Raw genomic sequence first — 12,264 nt, forward strand, 5'->3', positions numbered from 1 at the left:
GCGGAGGAGAGAGAGAGGGCCGGCGGCGGCGACGTGGCGGCCTGCGATTCGTCGGGGGCGGCGGGCGGACACGTCCGGCGCGGGATGGACATGTCCGGCGGCGCGAGGGGAGCGGAACTAGGGTTAGGGTAGGATTAGACCGCGAATTTGGAAGGGGGAGGCACATTTATAGGTAGAGGGAGCTAGGAGAGTCCAAATGAGGAGCGGTTTTCACGCACGCGACTGTGATCGAATGACCAAGAGCATGGATTGGGTTAGGATCGGTTTTGGGCCACTTTGAAGGGGTGTTGGGCTGTAACACAAAGAGGGCTTTTACGGTTACCCGGTTAACCGTTGGAGTATCAAACGGACTCCAAATGGCACGAAACTTGATAGGCGGTCTACCGGTGGTGTACCAAGGCCGCTTGGCAAATCACGGTCCATTCCGAGGATGTTTAACACCCGCTCACAACAAGAGACAAAAGGGGGACGCCGGATGACATAGGAGTGCCGGATTGCAAAACGGACAACGGGGAAAATGCTCGGATGCATGAAACGAACACGTATACAAAATGAGATGCACATGATGACGTGGCAAAATTCAACACGCAAGAAAATGACATGGCAATGACGGCAAATAACTGGCGGACACCTGGCGCATTGGATCCAGGGCGTTACAACACTCCTCCACTAACAAGAGATCTTGTCCCGAGATCTTAGGACCGAGACGGAAGGGAAAAGGGATGAGGTGAAACAAGAACTCAAGAGAAGAAGCAAAAAAATCAAGAGCACTCGAGAAGAAGAGAGGAACGACGAGAATGAAGAGAATCAAAAGCTCGCGGAATCAGATAGACTATGAAACCACTCCGGTTAGAACGAGATAAGAAACGAATAAGACTGAAAGGTTTAGGCAGCATTCCGACTGAACATGGAAAGAATAGAACATGAACTTGAGAGGATGGAATGATACTTGATGAAGACATGACACAAAACCTCTGGAAAGAATTGAAGAGTTGAATGAAAAGAACTGAGATGAAAATGACAATTTGTGCCACGAATGAAATTGAAAGCATCTTTAGAAGGAAGGTTTGAACGGAGTTGTTGAGAAAGTCAACAACGAAAAGAATAAGCTTGATGTGGACTTATCCGAAAACAACTCAAAACTTGAGGTGAAATTATGCCACAACCAAATGCTTGAATATTTGGGAATAACGAAGAAATGCAAAACTCCACTTCAAAAGAATACAGAGAATTAATTACCCTTCGAGACGCGAGAAGAAAAGATACTTGAACTCCACCAAGAAAATTCTTGATGAACTCTTGAAGAATGAATTAAATCATGAAGAACCACCATGAAGAACTCCGGTAACAAAAGGATGACGAGATAAGATTGAAGGATGAAAGAATAAGATGAGCCTTGCGGTGATTTAGATGGAGGTTCCGACGAGATGGCCGAGGACATTTGAACTCCGGAAAATAAAAGATGAAACACTTGGAACTAGAATTTATTCATCAATAACAAACTCCGAAAGAAGGGATTACTCACTTGGATGAAATAAGAATAAGACTTATTGTATGCTTATCCTTCATCAAATTAAATTGATGACAAGCAAAGATTAAGGGGAAATATAGCGCCAAATTTGGGAAAGTCTTCATGAGCCACCAGTAGGATTGAAAAGAATGAATGAATATATGATAATCAAAGAATCTTGAACGAAACGCCGTAAGAATTCGAAAATGACCGATGAAAGAGAAAGAATCACCAGGAAGAATTAGCAGAGCAAATATGCTAGAGGGGATTTAGATGCAAAAGAATAAAGAGATCATGAGCTGATTAAAGAACACTTGAGCGAAACGTCGGGATAATTGGATAACGGTAGCTGAAATGTGAGGACAAGAATCCTCCTGGAACGATGGTCTCCGGTGAAAAGAAATGGGAAAACAACTTCTAACATACTCCGGATGGGTAAGAAGAGAATATCTGACAAATGGAATAATTTGAGAGGATAATATGAAGCTAGAACCACGAAACTTCGCGAGAACAGACAAGATTTAGAGCAAAACTCTTCTTCGATCTTCAGATGACAACGGAAAACACCACCAAAGTTTCTGAGATACTCCGGGAGGATGAAAAAAAGAGGAAGGGTTGAACCAAAGATGAAAAGAATTTGAAAGAGATCTTGGAGAAGGCATCTGACTGATGAAATTCATTCTTACATTAAACTCGAAAAGAATTAGGAATGGCTCCGGAATAATTAGAAGAGTCAGGTAAGATCCTGGGAAAAGACCTGTGGGTTAGGGCCCACTAAAAGAAAACACCGTTGGAAAGGGTTGTTGAAGAGATAGATGATGCACCGGAACAATTTAAAATATTTGAATGAGGTGACAAACTCGAATTAATTGGAACACAGACGAATCTCCTGAGATGTCTTGGACACTCAGGAAGGATAAACTAGCAAGGGCGAACGAGCAGAGAAAACACTTGAGCCAAGGGAAAAGAATATGATCAACCCGAAAAACTTGAATTGAGTGCACCGGAAAAAGAAAGGGATGAAGAATGACGAATGAGACGAGAATTCACCGGTTGAAACAATTGAGGGAAGACTGAAGAGGCTCCACACGAATGAAATTGATGGTCGAAACAGACTCAGGTTCCGGGAAGAAGAGGGTGGGAGGGCGGGAAAAACAAAGGCAACTTGGAAGGGGGGAACCGACGAATAACTTGAATAGAAAACACTGGTTGAAGGAATGCAAAGGCTTCGCACGAGTAGGATGGATACTCGATTATGGACTCCGACTCTGAGAAGGAAAAGGGTGGGTGGGTGGGAAAAAGAAAACAACTGAGGATAAAACTTGGCAACGATGAAGAGGCTCGAGTCAACTTGACGAGAAATGCACCGGATAAAAAGAGCTGAGGAACAACGATTGAAAAACCAATTGCGTGATCCTAAAGAAAGTTTGAAAGGGAAGAGGAGTAGTTCAAAACACCTACGCCCAGATTCCTCACCAGAGAGACGAAGAGGCTGGGGAGTAAAAAGAATTCCTACTCTCCGATATAAGTAAACTCCGAAAATAGTTTTCTTCTAGACTGAACAACGGCCAAACTACACGATCAATCAAGGGGGATCCTAAGGTCGGTCGAGGCTCTGATACCAACTTGTCACACCCAAGATGCGACCCTATCCTAAAGGAACTCGAAGGTACCACCAAGGATAGAAGCGCATCTTGAAGACGCTTTTGCAAGGTGGATATCATTACATCAACATTACATAATAGGTAGGGATACATACAAAAGGCATACAATGCCACACCAATATAACATCATCTTATATAAGAGCACCATCCGACTACGGATGAAACACAAACAGAAACTCAAACGACATCCACCCTGCTAGCCCAGGCTGCCGACCTGGAACCTATCCCTTGATCAAAGAAGAAGCAGAAAAAGAACTCCAAAGCAAGCAAACGCCACTCTCGCGTCATGATCATCGCATAACCTGTACCTGCAACTATTGTTGTAGTAATCTGTGAGCCACTAGGACTCAGCAATCCCATTACCATGGGTATCAAGACTAGCAAAGCTTAAAGGGAAAGGAAGGGATAAAGTAGTGAGGTTGCAGCAACGACTAAGAAAGTATGGTGGCTAACATAAGCAAATAAGAGCGAGAAGAGAACAAGCGGAACAGTCGTGAAGCTAGCAATGATCAAGAGGTGATCCTGAACTCCTACTTACGTCAAACATATCCCAAAACCGTGTTCACTTCCCGGACTCCGCCGAAAAGAGACTATCACGGCTACACACACGGTTGATGCGTTTTAATTCGGATCTGGTGTTAAGTTATCTACAACCGGACATTAACAAATTCCCATCTGCCACATAACCGCGGGCACGGCTCTAGAAAGTTTAATACCCTGTAGGGGTGTCCCAACTTAGCCCATGATAAGCTCTCGCGATCAACGAACGATATTCCTTCTCCCAGGAAGACCCGATCAGTCTCGGAATCCCGGTTTACAAGACATTTCGACAATGGTAAAACAAGACCAGCAAAGCCGCCCGATGCGCCGACAATCCCGATAGGAGCTGCACATATCTCGTTCTCAGGGCAACACCGGATAAGTCAAGCTATGAGTAAAACCAGACCTAGAGTTTCCCCGAGGGGTCCCCGCAGGTTGCTCGTTTCGGACCAACACTTAGAGAAGCACTGGCCCGGGGGGGGGGGCTAAAATAAAGATGACCCTCGGGCTCCGGAAACCCAAGGGAAAAAGGGCTAGGTGAGGCAAATGGTAAAACCAAGGTTGGGCCTTGCTGGAGGAGTTTTATTCAAAGCAAACTGTCAAGGGGGTCCCATAAATCACCCAACCACGTAAGGAACGCAAAATCCGGGAACATAACACCGTTATGATGGAAACTAGGGCGGCAAGAGTGGAACAAAAACCAGGCATAAGGCAGAGCCTTCCACCCTTTACCAAGTATATAGATGCATTAATTAAATAAGAGATATTGTGATATCCCAACACAATCCTGTCCATCATGGAGCAATCTTCAACTTCACCTGCAACTAACAATGCTATAAGAGGGGCTGAGCAAAAGCGGTAACATAGCCAAGCAATGGTTTTCTAGGAAGGGTGAAAAAGGTTAGAGGCTGACATGGCAATTTGGGGAGGCTTGAAGAGCAAAATATAGGTAGCGCAGCAAGCGATAGAACGAAGCAACTAGCAGAGCAATGATAGTAGTGAGATCTAGGGTAGCGGTCATCTTGCCTGAAATCCCGCAAGGAAGAAGAACGATTCCATGAAGAAGACGAACGGATGAAGCCGAACCAAGCATAGACGAACGAATCCTCACGATCGCAACGAAACAGGAACTATCGAGAAGAAGTACACAACTTGGTAAACACACCACACATAGACAAGACATGATGCACAACCAAGCATGATGCATGAAAAAGGCTACATGAAGCTACTCATGGCAAGAGATGATGCGAACAAGAGCAACACATCAAGGCAAGTTTAAATGAGGCTGGAAACAACATATAACAATTCCGGTAAGTCCTCATATGCAAATTTAGAAATTGGTCCAGAACTGAATAAACATCAAGTTGAAGTTGTTAAACAGAAAGTTAAGAGGCACCAAAATGATCTACAAGAGATTCTAGTCAAGTTATATATAAAGTTCATTTAGTTCGGAGCTACGCCTAGAAGATATGAGCAAAACAAGTTAAACAGGGCATTGATGTTAAATGCATCCAAACATCAAGCAAACACCTCAAAACAAGGATGCAACATGATAATATGAAACTACATGCAAAATTAAGCAAGTTTCATATAGAGCACACTCAAAACGAAGCAACGGTTCAACACATACACTCCAAACAAGACATAACGACAATCTGTCCAACACAGCAACTAAGCATCTAGCAAGCATCAAAACAATATGCTACAGCACCTCAACATAATAACAAGAGGCATGTGCATGAATTACAGGTAAAGCATGACAAAACATGAACACTAAGCTATCTCCAGAAACAACTAGAACATGCTCAAAAGGACATGGCAAGATTGCAAATTATAACAGTTTCTGGCTTAGCAGAAATAACATCAGGTTGCAATGTTTAGAGATATCAAACAACATGCTACAGGAACTTAACATGGCAAACAAAGAAATTGCATGAATCTACTAATTGCATATAACAAAAGTCCCTTACTGACCATGAGCCAAAAGGCACAAAAAATATGATGGCACCCATGTAACACTACAGGAATCAGCTACTTTGCCATCAGCGACGGTGGACGGCAAAGGCACGGATGGCGGACGACAAAGGTCTTTGCCATCCGCCACGGACGGAAAAAGTGGACGGCAACGTACGGGACGGCAAAGAGCTACATTGCCGTCCGCTTCGGGTGGCTGACGGCAAAGGGTCCTTTGCCATCAGCTGCCGACGGCAAAGAATACTGACGGCAATAATTGCGCTGTTATCCGTTAGGTGGTTAACGGCAAGCCTTTGCCGTCAGCCGCTGACGGCAAACATCGGAAGGCCTTTGCCATCCGCCACTGTAGGCAAAGTTTTTTTCTCTTTGCCGTCAGCCACTGTTGGCAAACTGACCAAATAGGTCAGCCTCCCAGGAAGCACAGTTGCCTGCCACGTGGCCTCTTTGCCGTCCTCTACTGATGGCAAAGAGACCTTTGCTGTCGGTGGCTGACAGCAAAGAGCCTGCATATTGGCTCTTTTTTCTATTTTTTTTTAAATCCAACAATTTTCACAACAAATATATATGACATATATAGATATATTTCACAGAGCTATTTAACAGCACATAAGTTTCATCGTACATACACATATAGTTCCATCCACTCATACATAGCAAGTTCCATCAAGATAGCAAAGTTGCACATACATATTACAATGCAAAGTTTCATCAAGATAGCAAGTTCCATCGTAGCAAGCTAGAAGAATACTAGAAGAGAATGAAATTAAAAACAAGCACTCCATCATAGCAAGCTAGCTTCCGAGAAGTGAATGAAATCTGCAAAATGGCAAATAAGAAAGTTAGGAAAAGGTAACTAGAAGAAGAAGACTAGAAGAAGAAGCACGCCATCGTTTGTGAGGTAACTTAGGTGAAATGGATCGTTTATGAGCTAACTTAGGTAAAATGCATCATTTTAGAGCTAATATAGGTAAAATGGATCGTTTATGAGCTAACTAAGCTAATTATGTCATTTTTTACATAAGTAAGGTAAGTACATGTCATTATTGAGCAAACCTAGTTAACTAAGCATATTATAACTAACTTAGGTCATTTTGGAGGAAGCAAAGCTAAGTATAGATCGTTTTAGAGCTAACTTCGGTAAAATGGCTGGTTTTGGAGGTCAGTAAGCTTATTAAGTCATTTTGCAGGAAAAGAAGCTACGTCTAGGTCATTAAGGTAAGCATATTGGATGAAATAAAGCTAAGTCTGGGTCTTTATGCATTTGTTAAGCAAAAAACTAAAGAAACTTACCTTGATCATGGAGGTGTGGGAGCGGGCTGGCTCAGGCCAGTAGCTGGAGAAGGATCGTGTGATGCTTGTGTGGAGTAACGCTGCACCAAAGATCATTTCCAATGTTTCGTTAGCATGATGACACTCAAATGTTAAGACTAGCAAGTAACGTCCATTCAAATTAAACTCACCGTGGTCTCAGGAGCAATCTCTGGATCAATGGCTATGGAGCCACGGGACCTCCCGCCACTAGATATCATCACCTGCTCTGGATTGTAGGGGATCTGGCTCGGGTTAAACTCCTCCCCTTTCCTCGCCTTCCCCTTGACTTGCTTGTAAGAGGCAGTGTGGGCCATGGCATATAGGTCGTACCCCTCTGGCACCTTATCCGTCTTATTGTAGCATGCTTGAAAGAGAGAAACAAAGTAAAATAGTAATTAAAGGGCTCAAGCTAGCATGATGAATGAATTGCATTAATAATGAAGCAAACCACATTACCCAATTCCGCCCGAACTGATATAAGCTGGAGGTACCTTGATGGTGTGGCACACCTTCAATTTGGGCACGTTTGTCCTTGGCCTCAGTCGGCTCCCCTTCCATCTTTCAACACCTGCCATGACAAAGAGTAAACGAAATTAGTACAACATAAAAAAAATACCGACATGAATAATAACATGTATATCACTTAAGTGTATCATCATCAAGTACAACATAAAAAATCGAATACCTGACACTACTAATAATCTCGATCAGTATCATCAATAAATGCATAATCATCATCATCACTATAATCAATGACGGGCTCATAGGGTTCAGTGGCATCAACATGTGGAAGGCCACCTTTACGTAATCGGTCAAGCATTGAGAGGTCGTCCGCAGCAGTAACCTCTTCTTGTTCCGGCTCTTCTTGTTCCTCCTCTGGGGTGATGTGGGATTCACTATCGCTGTCTACTTCAATGTTTTGGGGTGAAGTATACCGGTTCTTGAAACGCTTTTTGGAAAGACGTGTCTCTTGGAAGAATTCTCCTTCATATGTGTCTGGGTTAATGTGAGGTTCATAATCCTCTTCCTTTAGGGGAGATAGTCTAGCACCTGGCGGCACTTCATAAACGACATCCCAACCTTTCAGATTTGGATTAGTTTGGCAGGCCCAGGGTAGATAGAATACTTGGGTCGCCTGTTGAGCCATAATATAGACATCAGGAACATCTAAATGGGTGCTTTGGTTGATTTCAACTAGCCCTATATGTTCATGAGTCGTTCTAGTCTCCTTCGGCTGAAACCAATAACATTTGAAGACTACGACATTCGGTGGGTTTTCACCATAGAATAGAAGTTCATAAATTGCTTCAACTCTCCCATAATACTCGGTACCTCCTTCGCTGATAGCAGATACACAACAATTTGTAGACTTTCGGTCGGCCATAGATAACTCTTTGCCATAGGTATGAAAACGATACCCGTTGATGTCGTATTTGTCAAATGAACGGACCTTATAGTCAAAACCATTAGCGACTTGTCTCAATTCAGCGTCCATAGACTCTGAATTAGCCTACAAGTTTAATATGAAAGGATTGTTGCATTACGCACAAACTAGCGAATGAAATGAAATTGTCTAATAGAATTTACCGTTTGTTTGAACCAAGAGATGAAACCGGGACAGCCGCCTCCTTGCTTTGCAAGAAGCTCATACTCTTTGACGGAATCCTTTTGGATCACCGCTCCATATGAGAATAGGGCGACGTATCGACTGTATGAAATATCCAGGAATAAGAGCAGTTCAAAGGAAATAGAAGTTGCGAAACAATGTACCAAGAACTTACTCGATGTACGGCCGCACTTCTATCAGGTCGTTGAAGATATACAACGAAATGGTCCGCCATTCTTTGTTATCCAAAGATACTGGATTTGAAACACTTGCTGGTGCGAGATTGCCTTTGAATAGGCTGAGGTTGGATCCACCCTTTTTAGGCTCGTCAGCATTGTACCGAGGCTTTGGATTATGCAAATGATGATTTTTGGTTTCGTAGTGTGCTGTCACGAAGTTTGCCGCCTCCTTAGTGATGAATGCCTCAGTCATAGACGCTTCAATTCTATGTTTATTTTTACATTTTTCTTGAACCGTCTTCTGCATCCTCTCAGTTGGGTAGCACCAACGACTTTGCACGGGCCCCCCAATCTTTCCTCGGTCGGGAGATGCAAAATCAAATGCTGCATTGGATTAAAGAAGCCCGGTGGAACGATCTTCTCTAACTTGCAGATCAACTCTAGTGCCAACTCTTTCATTTCTTCTAGCACGCCAGGCGATAGTTCTTTCGCACAAAGAACACGGAAGAAATAGCTGAGTTCTGCCAGTATTAGCCATTCATCCTCAGGGATGAAGCCACGCAACATCATCGGCATTACCCGCTCAATCCATATGTGCCAATCATGACTCTTGAGACCAAATATCTTCAATTTATCAAGACTCGCTCCCCTCTTTAGATTCGCTGCATACCCATCGGGGAACATCAACTGCATTTTCACCCACAAGATAATTTCCCTCATAGCTGGCCTTCCAAGATTGAACCATGCCTTTGGCTTCGTCTAGTTCTGCTTTCCTTTCGGTTCTTTCATGTTTTGTAACGGCCTATCACATAGCGCCTCCAGATCGACTCTAGCCTTAGTATTATCCTTTGACTTCCCATCTATGCCGAACAATGTACCAAAAAGTGCCTCGGCGATATTCTTCTCAGTGTGCATCACGTCGATGTTGTGTGGGCAAAGGAGGTCTTTGAAGTAAGGCAGATCCCATAAGCATGTTTTGTGAGTCCAGGCGTGCTCAGAATTATACCCCTTGAAGTACCCTGGACGCTCTAGATCTGGCTCGAGAGCGTTTAACTGATCCAGGGTCTGTTGGCCTGTCAACGCAGGTAGTGCAGAGTTTTTTACAACTCTACCTCTGATGAAGTTCTTCTTGTCTTTCTGAACTTATGGCGAGGATCCAGGAATTGTCTATGCATGTCGAAGCAAGAAAACTTGCGACCGGCCTGAAGCCAATGAAACTCAAGAGCTCCCTTGCATGTGGGGCACGGGAACCTTCCATGCACACTCCAGCCAATGAATAGCGCATACGCCGGCAAGTCATGCATCGAGTACATGTACCAGACACGCATTATGAAGTTTCGTTTGCTATAGGCGTCATATGTCTTGAACCCATTATCCCAGGCTTCTTGCAATTCGTCCTTAAGCGGTTGCATGTACACATTCATATTTTTCCCCGGATAGTTGGGCCCTGGAATTATCAACGTCAGGAAAATGTTCTTTCTTTGCATAATCTGTCTGGGGGGGGGGGAGATTGAGTGGAAAGACAAATACGGGCCAACAACTATATTGGGGTGCCGTCATACCAAACACACTGAACCCATCGGTGCTGATGCCGACTCGAGGATGCCTCGGATCTGCCGCTTTGTCAGCATGTAATTCATCAAACTTTTTCCACGCAACACCATCCGATGTGTGTACCATCATCAGATTACCATCTGCATCTAGTTTGGTTCTTTTGCCTGTTTTGTGCCATGTCATCTGTCTGGCCGTCTCTTCGACCATGAAAAGACGTTGAAGTCTTGGTACGATTGGCATATACCGAAGAACACTAACAGGGATTTTGGTTTGTGTCTTCTCACCCATACCGTTGTCTACCACAATATACCTGGAACACTTGCAAATGGGACAATAATTCAAGTCCGCATAGTCAAGCCTAAATAAGGCACATCCTTTCTCATAGGCATGTATCTTCTCATAGGGCATCTTCAGTGCACGGAGGATTTTGTCCAACTGGTACAGGTTTGCAGGCATTACATGGCCTTTGGGTAGAAAGCGTCCAAATACTGTCATAATTGTGTCATAGCATTCTCTGCCCAAGTTGAACTGAGCCTTCAAAGACATTACTTGTGAGATGGCATCCAACTGACAAAGCTCAGTGTGCTCGTGGAGCGGATGTTTTGAAGACTCCAACATTTCATTGAAGGCCTTTGCAGATTCCTCCATTTCCTCGTCCGAATCCCGAGCATCATCATAGTCTTGCACCATGTTTTCCATCCCGGTACCATGCTCGTCGGTGCGACGATGATCCACCTCAGCTCGGTCATGTTGGGCAGACTCACCATGAAATGTCCACACCGTATAATCGGGCGTAAAACCATTCTTCTGCAGGTGTTTACCCATTTCAGCCTCTGTCCTCTTTTCCCAGTTGCCGCATCAGAAACAGGGGCACCAAGTTTTCCTCTGGCCATTTGCAAATGCGGCTTGCACAAACCCCTTGGTTTTTGTGAACCATTCAGCGCTCCATTTGTTCTGACCAGTGTGACCGGTATACATCCACGCACGATCACTCATCTTGACTTTCAGAGCTACTGGACACACAACAATTATATATATAATTCACCATGTATATATTCATCAGTTGATCTACTTTGTCAATTTTATTACGTCCATGCAACCTACACTCTAATAGGTAATGATAGGTCCTAATCCCACCCGAGTATGTGTAGATTGGGTTCATTTTCCCAAGCTATGCTCCGGATCCGACGCAAAATTTCGGCAGCACCTCCCCGCTGTTCTCCTGATACACGTCTCTGCAATAAACAGAGAGGATGTGTACCCGGAGAACAACAGGGGAGGCACTGACGAAATTTATGCATCGAATCCGGAGCAAAGCATATGAGAAAACGAACCCAATCTACACATACTCGGGCTGTCCATGGATAGCGTTGGACAATTCGAAAGAATCAAGGTTATAAATATGCAAATGCATGCATATTTATAACTATGACGCTTTCGAATGGGAGACACATATTGGTTACGCATATTGATGATTCAAGACACATATATAGCTAGCTACCAAATTTCATGTCATTTGTGCAAATAATTAATGGGGGAGAAGGACATGTCATTTGTGCTCACCCACGAACGAAGGGGCAGAGCTCGTCAAACGCACGGCGAGGTCGTCGAACACCAAACCTCGCAGCGATGAAACAACTGCACATTTAAATCTACCCGATCAACACAATTATATATGATGTTTTTCATAACAAAATAAAAAAATATATGACCTAACTAATAATTCACAAATATATAACCCCGTCGGCCTCTGGAAGGCCAAAGAGCACCTTTTCGGGAGGTTTAGGGGGTCGGGGTGTCATGTCGGTGTCGGGGTGCTGTTTCGGGGTCAGGGTGTCGTGTCGGGGTCGGGGTGTGGTGTCGTGGTCTGTGTGTCGGGGTGTGGTGTCGGGGTCGGGGTGTCGGGGTCAGGGTGTCGGGGTCAGG

The sequence above is a fragment of the Triticum dicoccoides genome, chromosome 5B, assembly GCF_002162155.2.
Source record: "Triticum dicoccoides isolate Atlit2015 ecotype Zavitan chromosome 5B, WEW_v2.0, whole genome shotgun sequence".
Taxonomy (NCBI): domain Eukaryota; kingdom Viridiplantae; phylum Streptophyta; class Magnoliopsida; order Poales; family Poaceae; genus Triticum; species Triticum dicoccoides.